The sequence below is a fragment of the Sitophilus oryzae genome, unplaced genomic scaffold (assembly GCF_002938485.1).
Source record: "Sitophilus oryzae breed Bouriz unplaced genomic scaffold, Soryzae_2.0 scaffold_1502_pilon_pilon, whole genome shotgun sequence".
NCBI classification, from domain to species: domain Eukaryota; kingdom Metazoa; phylum Arthropoda; class Insecta; order Coleoptera; family Curculionidae; genus Sitophilus; species Sitophilus oryzae.
Window position 1 is genome coordinate 1,068,413 of NW_022146173.1, and position 11,385 is coordinate 1,079,797.

The window sequence follows — 11,385 nt, forward strand, 5'->3', positions numbered from 1 at the left end:
GTTTTTTTTTAAATAGAATACCCTGTATATTGTTGGATTTTTCGCATTTGTTTATTTTGATATATTTAAAACATAATATGGAAAAAATACTTTTCTATTTAAAGTTTTTCCTAACTCCTAAAATAAAGTCTCTAGATAAGGTGCAAAATAAAAATAAAATCCTATACATATTAGTGTAGAATATTTTAAAATGTAATTTTAATTTAAGATGAAAAGAACGACGAGGCGATGGATGCAGTAAATAAAATTGACACTGAACTTGAAAGATTTTGTGGGAATTGCAAAACTATCGAAAAATACGATACTTATTAACAAATTTACAAAGTCCCTACAGCAGATAAAAACAACTGGCTAGTTAGAAAAAAAATTATTACGAAGATTAAAGAAAACAGAAAGGGAAAAATGATTGGTGTGCAGCCTACATCATGCATAAGAAGAAAAGTTCGGTCTGATTTTAAATGTGGCAGAAAACGGATTCAGACCGGAAGACCTTCAAAAATTGAAGGATAAACAACCAAGAAGAGAAGTCACAAGTTAATACAAAACATCAATGAAAATGTATCGCACGCTAAACAGCACTAGTTTTGTGTAATAAGATTTTTTAAAACTACTTTTTGGTAATAAAAACTGATGAATGAATTTTGTATTAACTAAATGTTTTAAAAAAGTTATAGGAATCTTCTAGCGTATATATATTTCGCTGCGAACACTGCAATCATGTATGCTCGTTCATTTGTGCAGTCTGTACTGTAGTCGTGTAGATTATCACTATGAACACTGGAATGCTGTAAGCAACCAGCAACCAATAGCGCTCCTTAAAATACACTTGGGCGGAGTCTGCACTGTTATCGTGTATATTATATAAAATCGCTTCCGGGGGAGTGCACATAACTTTAATTTTGTTGATGTTTACCTTAAGGCCCAAAGCCTCGTATGCCCAGGTATATGTGTTCAACATTTCTTGTAATTGCTGCAACTAGACCGCAGTCATTAGCGTATTGAAGTTCTGTGATGAATTTTGTACGGGTTTTTGTCCTGAGTCTTTTTATGTTGAACAGACCGCCGCGCCGTCGTATCTGTATCTGATGCCCAATCCGCTTTGCTGCAGTTTGCTGTCCACTATAATGGAGAGCGCTGCCATGAATATGTTGAATAGGAGAGGCGCTAAGACACATCCCTGCCTAACTCCTGTATGTGTCAGGAAGGGATCGCTCAGTTATTCATGATGTGACACTCTTGACTTGTTTGGAGGTTTTTACAAACTAAGAAATTTGTTGGGTACTCCGAACTTTTCATAATTGCCCAAAGTGCATCTCTGTTCACAGAGTCGAATGCTTTTGTTAAGTCGATGAATGCAACATAAAGTTTAGACTGCTCTAGAAGACTCTTTTACTTCTTCCTGTAGTTGGCGGACGGAGAATATGGAATCGACGCGACGGTGCAGCGGTTGGTGCGAAAACCCGTTTGCGATTCTGATAGGATTCTTTCTATATGTGGGTGCAGGCGGTGTGCCATAATTTTTGCAAGGATTTTTCCTCCGATAGCCAATAGTGAAATTTCCCGGTAGTTTCCCCAGTCTGATGCACTTCCTTTATTCTTAAATATATTCGCGTTGCAGAAGTCCTGAGTTACCTCTCCTCTTTTCCATGACATGGAAGGGAGCCGTAACATGACCAATAAGTTGTCTTAATAAGAAAAATTACAGCATGGTAGCCACGAGGAATTAAGAGACCTAGAAAAAGACCAAACCGGAGATGGAACCATGGTATTAGGAAATTAGCAGGGATTGGTTAGGTTAAGTTAGGCCACATAGCCAACAATAGACCAACAATGGACCCAACTACAAAGAGAGTACCTATCTAAATATGTGAAGGAGGCTACACCATAATTTGAAATGATTGAATAAGTTGAAAATGATGATGAAGATGATGATCCGAATATAAGAAAAATAAAACAATATAATATAAATTGAAAATATTTAGTTTTATTTTAACATAACTCTTTGACTTATAAACACATCTATGATACAAATCTTTAAGAAGAATATTTACCCTATTTAGTGTTGATATATTTCCGTGTCCTAAACTTAGTTCAAGATCATAAGTAAATTAAAAAACATTAGACGTAAATCTTCGTTTTGAAGGAAAACCTATTTGGCTACACATCAGGATTTCTTACATTACAATGTATACACAACTATAATAATAAAATATAATAGACAAAATTCATAAATATCATTATACAGTATGATCGAAAAAAAACCGCGTCCAGTGGGCTGGGAAATGACGATCAATGACATTCCCTATATAAACACATTACATATAAAATGACAGCAATCTTCATTTCATAGCCATCGCTGACGCCGTTTTTTTCGATCATACGGCATGAACCAAAAAACACGACAAGTAATCTTTCATATAAATAGGCAACTAAATTAAAGACTAATAATATTAATATAATATGTACAATTTAAAGTCCATGTTTCTTTGAATGTAGACAATGATTGGTTCTGATGAATACTGACAGTTTGAGCTGCCATTGTTTCAATATACATGTAAAATTTGTATTTCAATATGACGTTTCAGTTAGATAACTATCACCAGTCATCATCAGTTGAAAACTAGAGTTTAGGCTCTGGTGTTCACCTGATAGTATGCCTGCAGAGGAAAAACCCTAGTTTTCAGTTGATCAACTCTACTGATACTTCTTTTTACTAAACGTTATGTTTAAATTAACATTTTAGACAACAGGAGATCTAAGAGTCAGTATTCAATAAAGTCCTTGCTTATGTAAAAAACTATACAAATTAACAGTCAGTAACGTCAATAATAACCTACTATTCCACAGGGTATCTTTCCTGTTTTTATTCTTCATTCAAACAGAATATTTTATCACTTAATTCAAGTCAGCTAATCAAATACCAATAAAAAAAATATTTGAATTTTTGTGTGAAAAGTGAAGTGAAAAAGAACCCAAACTAGGCGTCGTGTTGTGTTGTGACAGTTTGAAATGTTAATAAAATTGCCGAAAAAATGTTAACGCGTAAAGGAGGGTGTAATTGAGTGTTATTGGGTGCAATAACATTCAATAACTCAACTTTCCCAGATATTAAACTCTCTCGAAACATTTTACAGCTTCATAGTTTCTCACACAGATCTGATTTAAAGCAAAAATGGATTCTAGCAGTTCGACGAAACAAGTGAGTAAACAAAGTGCTTGTTACATAATCAAAAAATTAGACATATGCGAGGATAATATATAATTTGCAATATTAATGGTATATTTTTTTTAATCAACTAGTAATTAAATGTTTTATGAACATCTAAAATTATAATTATGTATCTTTAAAAAAATTCGTTGCAGCCGAAATAGCCCCAATTACTTCACTAGCAAAACCGATGCGTAAAATCCTACCGTAGTTGAACTCACCTAATAAATTATTATTCCAGCTAAAAAGGTTTTTTAGCTGGAATAATAATTTATAATACAAGTTCGACCTTCTGAAGATATCAAAATATTTACTTTTTTATTTTTATTTTTATTTTTATAATTTTCACAAATTATACTTCCTAACACTTTTAGAATAATTATATAATACATTTTTCGTATACTCACTATATAAACACGTGTATTTGTATATATCAATCAATTGTTTATCCGATATATAGCGATATTCTCCGATGGTTAGGTTAGGTTAGGCCTTATACCAAGCCAATACAAAAGGCCGCTTCAAGTCGTTGTAATGTGGATACAACTTGGTATTGTTAAGGTGTATGTGGCGCCATCTGTCGGAGAAGCGGGAAACTAAACCGCAACTTGTCAAGAAACCTGGCGAATTCACCAGAAAGTAAAAGAAATACTACAGTATTCTAGAATAGAATTTTCCCGAAGATCCACAGCTAAACGTCGTACAAAATAAAAACCAATGACTAAAGAATTCAAGGACAAATAACACCCGAGAGTAAACTGTTACCATGGCACCAAACAGTGCCGTGGCCATATTTTTTTCTTAACTTAGCTAATTGAAGGTATATACAGGGTGTTTCAAAACAACTGCGAAAAATTTCAGGGGGTGATTCCTTGTTCAAAATAAAGGGTAGTTTGCTTCATAAACGTTGGGTCAAAAGTCAACCATTAGGGAGATATTGCGGTACAAAGATGGCGGAAAAATAATGTTTTTATTTTTTATCTTGAAAACGAAAAGAGATAGACTAATAAAAATTTATGGAAGCATTACTGTTATGAAAACACACTTTCTGGTAATTTTTTCACTTCTTTAAAATGAGTGGAAGGGGTTAAAATAAACTACCCCTATCATTCTTGTTAACGAAATTTAAAGAAAAATCTTATCAAATACATGCAAAAAAATTAATTTGGATAGTTTAGTTTGTTTAGAAACTTTTTTATCTCTTGTATTTTTTTGATAAAACTCACCGATTTGAAATTACAAAATAAAATGTAAAGCATTACATGTCAGGACAAAAAAAAATTTCTGATAAAGAATCTAGTGGACTGCTGTAATTTTTTTAGGAAAAAATCTAGTCGGCCGCTGTTACTTTTTAGGATGTTCCTAATATTATTTTATTTGACATTACTCTACTGCAATACGTTATTATCTAGATGATTATTATTATCGTTATTATCCCTAGATTCTTAATCTAAAAATGTTTTTTGTTCCGACATGTAATGCTTTACATTTTATTTTTTAATTTCCAATCGGTGAGTTTTATCAAAAAAACACAAGAGGTAAAAAAGTTTCTAAACAAACTAAACTATCCAAATTAAAGCATTTGCATGTGTTTGATAAGATTTTTCTTTAAATTTCGTTAACAAGAATGATAGGGGTAGTTTATTTCAACCCGTTCCACTCATTTTAAAAAAGTAAAAAAATTACCTGAAAGTGTGTTTTCATAACAGTAATGTTTCCATAAAATTTCATTAGTCTATCTCTTTTCGTTTTCAAGATAAAAAATAAAAACATTACTTTTCCGCCATCTTTGTACCGCGACATCTCCCTAATGGTTGACTTTTGACCCAACGTTTATAAAGCAAACTACCCTTTATTTTGAACAAGGAATCACCCCCTAAAGTTTTTTGCATTTGTTTTGAAACACCCTGTATATATTTTTGATAAAAGTTTTGGCTACGCCTATGGTGTAGGTGGTGGCATCATACTAATTAATTACGAAAAAACCGTATTAAAATGTTAACAAAAGGTACAAAACTAGTATAGACGTATATCACACGTCAAGTACATATAATATCAGAAAAATAATTATCGAATTCAATAAGAAAACGCTAAAAAGGTGGAGCGGACTGTTTATTTACCTATGAAACGTAACTCCTGGCTCTTTCTTGTCACTGCTGCTTTTACATTTGAAAGCTGAACAACTAATCAGCATTGTAAAAAAATAAAGTTTATACAAAGTTCACTACATACAAACTAATAAAAATTGCTAAAATTGTTGTTGGTGACCAGCTGATGACTCATTGTTTGCCACCAAAAGAAAAGGCGTCTAAGGTCACAAATTCTGCTGCAGCCCGTATATGGGCGTTACATGTCCTTATATTCTTTAGTCATTGATAAAAACCGTTGCATGTCATCGAGCACGTGCGTTGATTGTAGACAGCATTGTTGCAGATTGTAATCGAAAGAGAAATATTTTTGAAAAATTTACTATATCTAAGATCTATTAAAAATTCTAAAATAAACTTTAAATTGTTAACAGTTTTAAATAGTTTCAAGCAGCGCTAAAAAATATGTTTAAACAAAACATGTTTTTTATTGTTTAAAACAAATTTTTATGGTTTTAAAGAACATTGTAACTACAAAGTCGAAAATATGTTTACAACACTTTCATACTCTGTTTTAAACAATATCATGTTGAGTAATGATAAAGCCAAAGGACAAAACTTAATTCGATTTTAGAAACCTTAATGGTGCTCCTCCAAGTAGTAGTACAGAATTAATAGTTTATTTAGACAATATTAAGTTGAGCTGATAACTCTGTTTTTTATTCCTTTTGTATTATAGTTGTTTTTTTTATTTTGAAAGAGTTTTTCTCATTTTTATTGAATCAAACACCTACACACCAAACCTATTTAATACTCTGTTTTAAACAAATATTTAAAACAAGTAATGGTGTCTTAAAAACATTGTTTTAAACGTTTTGTTTAATTAATAACTGTCTGGGTTTCAGGCAATTCAAAATATTATCTATTATAAAGAGTGGTAAATGATTATAAAATATATAGGCAACTTTTTGAAATATTTCAAGAATTAATAAGTATTTTCCATAGAAGATTAGTAGGTTTTGTTTCTCAAAATAAAAAAAAAACTCACTTCACTGGTCTACTTTAAAATACTTTATAATATAACGGGCCGTTATTGTCCCTTTCTTTCTCAAAATATTGTATCAGAGATGACACTAAGTGTGCGAACACAGTGCAAGCAGGTTTGCCGCTTTCTGGTAGCCAGCGCCAATCTGGGTACCTATTCTTGACATCGTTCGCAACTTTGCGTATACGCATCACGTGTATTGTTATAAACAGGGTATCCCAGAAATAAGTGCAAGTATTTTAAAGGGTGGTAGATCTCGATAAAAGAAACATATTTTTTCTTTATCGTTTTCAAATAAGTCCAAAATAACGGGTTATTTTACTTTGAAAATTTCAAAAAAAATGATTTTTGCTAAAATTTTGAGCACCTTCTTCATGTGCCTTCTCCTCATCGAAGGTTGGCTACCATCAATTGGAATTCCTCCCTGTCTTGAGCCAAACGGATAATTGCACTTGCCTCTCCTATATTAAACCACTGGCGCAAATTCCGCAAGCAGGAAAACCGTTTACGCCTGATGCCTCGTCGTCCTTCAATCTTTCCCTCAACGATCAGCTGTAGGAAACTATATTTGTTATTTCGAAGAATATGATCAAAATATGCTGCTTTCCGTCGTTTTATTGTAGTCTTGGTCCTTACATATTCTTTCCAATACTCCGAGATTTGTTTGAGAACCACTGGATCTTTTCTGGATTTTCTTTCTTATAAATTTAATCTACTACCTATGTTGCCATATATTATCAAAAAATTATTTTTTAAATAAAAACTAAAAAAATGCAAAAATTTCAAAAATATTTTCAAAAATTCCGAATTTTAAAAAAAAATATTTAGAAAAAAACCTCATAGGCATGTTTCTGGGGTTGAACTATACTACCAGTTAAGTTAAAATACTTGCACGTATTTCTGGGACACCCTGTATATGGTTACATAGTAGCGCCGCGCCGCGCCAGCTCGCGCTTATAACCTTGAAAAATTAAAGCGTGTTATCAAATCGGCTAGTTCACAGTGAAAGCAGGTAGGAGCCGTCAACCAGCGTTCATCGGCGTTCTCGCTTTTACCGGAACGAAAATTTATTTATTCCTGCTTTTGCAGGCGCCGACGGCGCACAGAGGGTATTAAGAACTAAAAGTTGGCCTAAAAAATTATGTTTTATGATTTTTTTGCTTTTTTGCTAGTAATATTAATTATTAGAGGAGAGGGTGCTAATATGGAAGCTCATTTTGTTTTTCCTATACAATATTTTTTCCTCTACTCTGAAACCCTTTCCACCGATCAAATAGGGCCATTCTGTGCAAAACCAAGCAATTGGATGAGGATGCTAGAACAAGAAAGTAATTTGTATATTATCGACGATATTTGAGCGAGGATGGGTGTTATAGGGTAAAGACTATTTTCTTTAAGAATCTATTTAAATCAATGTTTTTTTGGTAGTGGTAAATATTGGCAAGATTTTTGTACATATTCCAAAGCTGGAGACTTTAAGCATTGAACGGATACTAATTTCAATGCGGAATATTGCCGAATAGTCTTACACCTTATAAAAATGCCTCTGATTTTTTAAATATAAAACATTATAAAGAAATAGAATAGAAGGAAACGTTTCAACAGGACTTGCCAGCTGGCTCTGTATCCATCATGACAGTTATTATAAACAATTTGCAAAAAAAGTACTACAAACAATTCCACTATTTTATAATCTTAGAAATATTCAGAATACACTCAAGATAATTCATACTTGTAATTGAAATATATTATTTATTTGATAGTCAACTTACGACTTAAAAAAAACTAATAAACGTGCTTACATTTAGTATTTATAGATTTGTATTCAGTTAAAATAAAAAATGAAAATAAAAAAAATATCACTTTTGGCCAGGTTTATAGACCAAATACCTCTATGTGCGGCCCCGGCGCGGCGATTCAATATGGTTAGGTTAGGTTAGTTAATCAGGTAAATTTCCTCTTAATTAGTTACTTCCGAACCCTGTTCGCATCTCCGAAAAAGCCATATAACAATACACGTGATGCATATACGCAAAGTTACGCATCACGTGTATTGTTATATGGCTTTTTCGGAGATGCGAGATGTGAGCCATATTTGAAGATGCGAGTGATCAAGAATAGGTGCCCAGAGACGGCGCTAGCTGCCGGAAAGCAGAAACCTGCCTCCACTATGTTCGCACCCTAATTCTTGGCACCGACTATTTAACTGCTTAGGCATTTTTCGAAGAAAAAACTAACAACTACTACACAAAATATTCTGAAAACAACAGTTTTCGATCGATAGATAAAGGTTTTAAAAGATACAATACACACGAGACACAACTCTCAACTAACGTTCAGAAAATTCTGACAAATGTCAAATAAACGTGGCACCGCTGCAAACGCTACCTCGCCGTTGCCAATATAATATCGAGTGGGAGATTTAAAACTCATTGAAAACGTCCCATAAGGGCTATATTTGTGTAGTGGTAGCACTGCACACATTTATTAGCCTAATCGATAGCCCGCAACGGTTTTTATTTTTTACGACCTATACAGGGTGTCCCAGAAATAAGTGCAAATATTTTAACTGGTAGTATAGTTCAACCCCAGAAACACGTCTATGAGGTTTTTTTTGCGAAAAAAAAATGTTGAAAATTTAAAATTTTTCTTGACATTTTCCGGGAAATTTGAAAAAACTTTTTAGTGCCACTTGTTTATTCACCTGAGATTTCTCTACGGTGTATCTAAACCTTGCAGTGTTGCAACCTCCTATGTTATCCACATTCTACATAGTTCTACATTTATAAATTCATAGAACAATTTCTACTCAGAAATTAGGAATGTTAAATTTTATCAGTGCTCATTATTAATAATTATTATAGAAAAAAACACATTAATTATTTTAGTACTTACCCTTTCAATGAAAACTTAACAAAAACCACCGAAAATTAACTAAAACATTACGTTTATGACGTTTACGAAAATGATTCATCATATTATTCACAACCAGGTCACAAAAAAGAAATTCCTAAAATGTTTATCGTAATTTAGAATTCATTATTTGTTTTCTTTCATGTTTCTCTGTTTTATTTGAACCACTGATTTACAAAACACCTTGAAAAGCGCACATTACTTTGAATATCGTCTCTTATCGCCACTTTACGAACTACTTTCAATCTAAGACATGTTTCACTCAACAGTTTTAAATACGTATTTTGTTTTTTTCGCTATTTTTGCGATGTATTTTGACAGCCCAAACGTCGCGCGTCGGCCAAGAGTGCCACGTGTGAACTGGTCCTTTGAGCCGCGCCGTCGTGGCAGGCTTGCGTCAGACGACGATGTTAAGCAACGTTGCTGTAGTTACAACAATTTCAAATTCAAGACATTCGAAGCAATCAAATTTGTATTAAATTTTAAAAATAAAACAGAGAAACATGAAAGGAAACAAACAAAACGAAAATGAATTGATTATTCATCGGGTTGTTTTCGATATATTGAATTCTGAATTACGATAAACATTTTAGAAATTTCTTTTTTGTGACCTTATCAATAATCAATTCATTTGTGTTTTGTTTGTTTCCTTTCATGTTTTTCTGTTTTATTTTTAAAATTTAATAAGAATTTGATTGCTTCGAGTATCTTGAATTTGAAATTGTTGAAACTACGGCAACCTCGCATGACGCAAGCTCGACACGCCGGCGCGACAAAGAAGTAGTGAGCAATTACCAACCAGTGATGCGTGGCTGTCTTGGCCGACGGTTGGACTGTTGACGGAATTGTCGAAATACATCGAAAAAATAGCGAAAAAGCAAAATACGTATTTAAAATTGTTGAGTGAAACATGTATTTTCTTAGATTGACAGTAGTTCGTAAAGTGGCGGTAAGAGAAATAATTCTCAACATTTATTCATTCAGAAAGATATTCAAAGTAATGTGTAATGTGTGCTTGTCAAGGTGTTTTGTAAATCAGTGGTTCAAATTATGATGAAGCCTATATGAAAATAATGTGTTAAGTTAAAATGGGGACTGTTATTTTAGCAGTTTTTATAATAGCACGTACAAGTAAAGCAGCACAATGAAGTGTATTTTAGTTAAGTGTGTATCGAAAAAGAGAACTGTCGCAGTTACATCGATCTGTCATAAGTATCTTTTTTAATGTTGGGTAAGTTTTTTAATTTAACTTTTAAACATTTAACTTTTAATTTATTTTATGTAATAATATCACAATGTTAAAAATGTAATGCATCTCTGCAAACTCCTCAGGTGTTGTGATTTTATGACTTACTTGTAAACATATACTTTCTTGTCCATATGGCAACACAGTGCGTCGAATTAACTGAAATCCGGGCTTGATCCGGGTAATTGGATGTAGTTGGCAATATCTGCCGGCGGTTCTCAAAATGTTGCGATTATTTTTTTAAATTTTCAAAGTTAAATAACTCGGTTATTTTCAATTTATTTTAAAAATGGTAAAGAGAAAATATGTTTATTTTGACCAGATCTACCACCCTTTAAAATATCTGCACTCATTTCTGGGACACCCTGTATATAAAAGGCGCGCGATCGGCAATTGGGACAGTTTGAAGTTTGAATATCTTCTTACAGTGCCATACTCTATATAGAGCGTCGGTTACCTCTCGCATGTCCTTGTGATGTGTGTCATCAGTGTTTCACAAGTACACGGGACCTACAGTTTATCGCCGAACCCGAACGGCACTATTTGAGAGGCTGTAGAAGGCAAATATACTCAAGGTGGTTTGCCAGTGCTTTCCTTGAGGTGGCGGCTCGTTGGTCGCTCTATTTAGACAAATAAATATTTTTATTTAAATAAATAAAGCGACCTTACTGGCTGGGGATCGAACCCAGTACCTTCCGATCCGCAGATCGATACACTACCGCTGGAGCTACGGCCGGACAATTTGGCGAAGGAATTTTATAAATAGTTGGTTGTGCGTTAAATTAGTATAAAGTGTGTATATAAAGTGAGAAAATAAGATCGTTAAGTATTTTATCGTGAGTTTAAATTAGGGGATCCACGGAATCCGTAACAGTATGAATGTTTT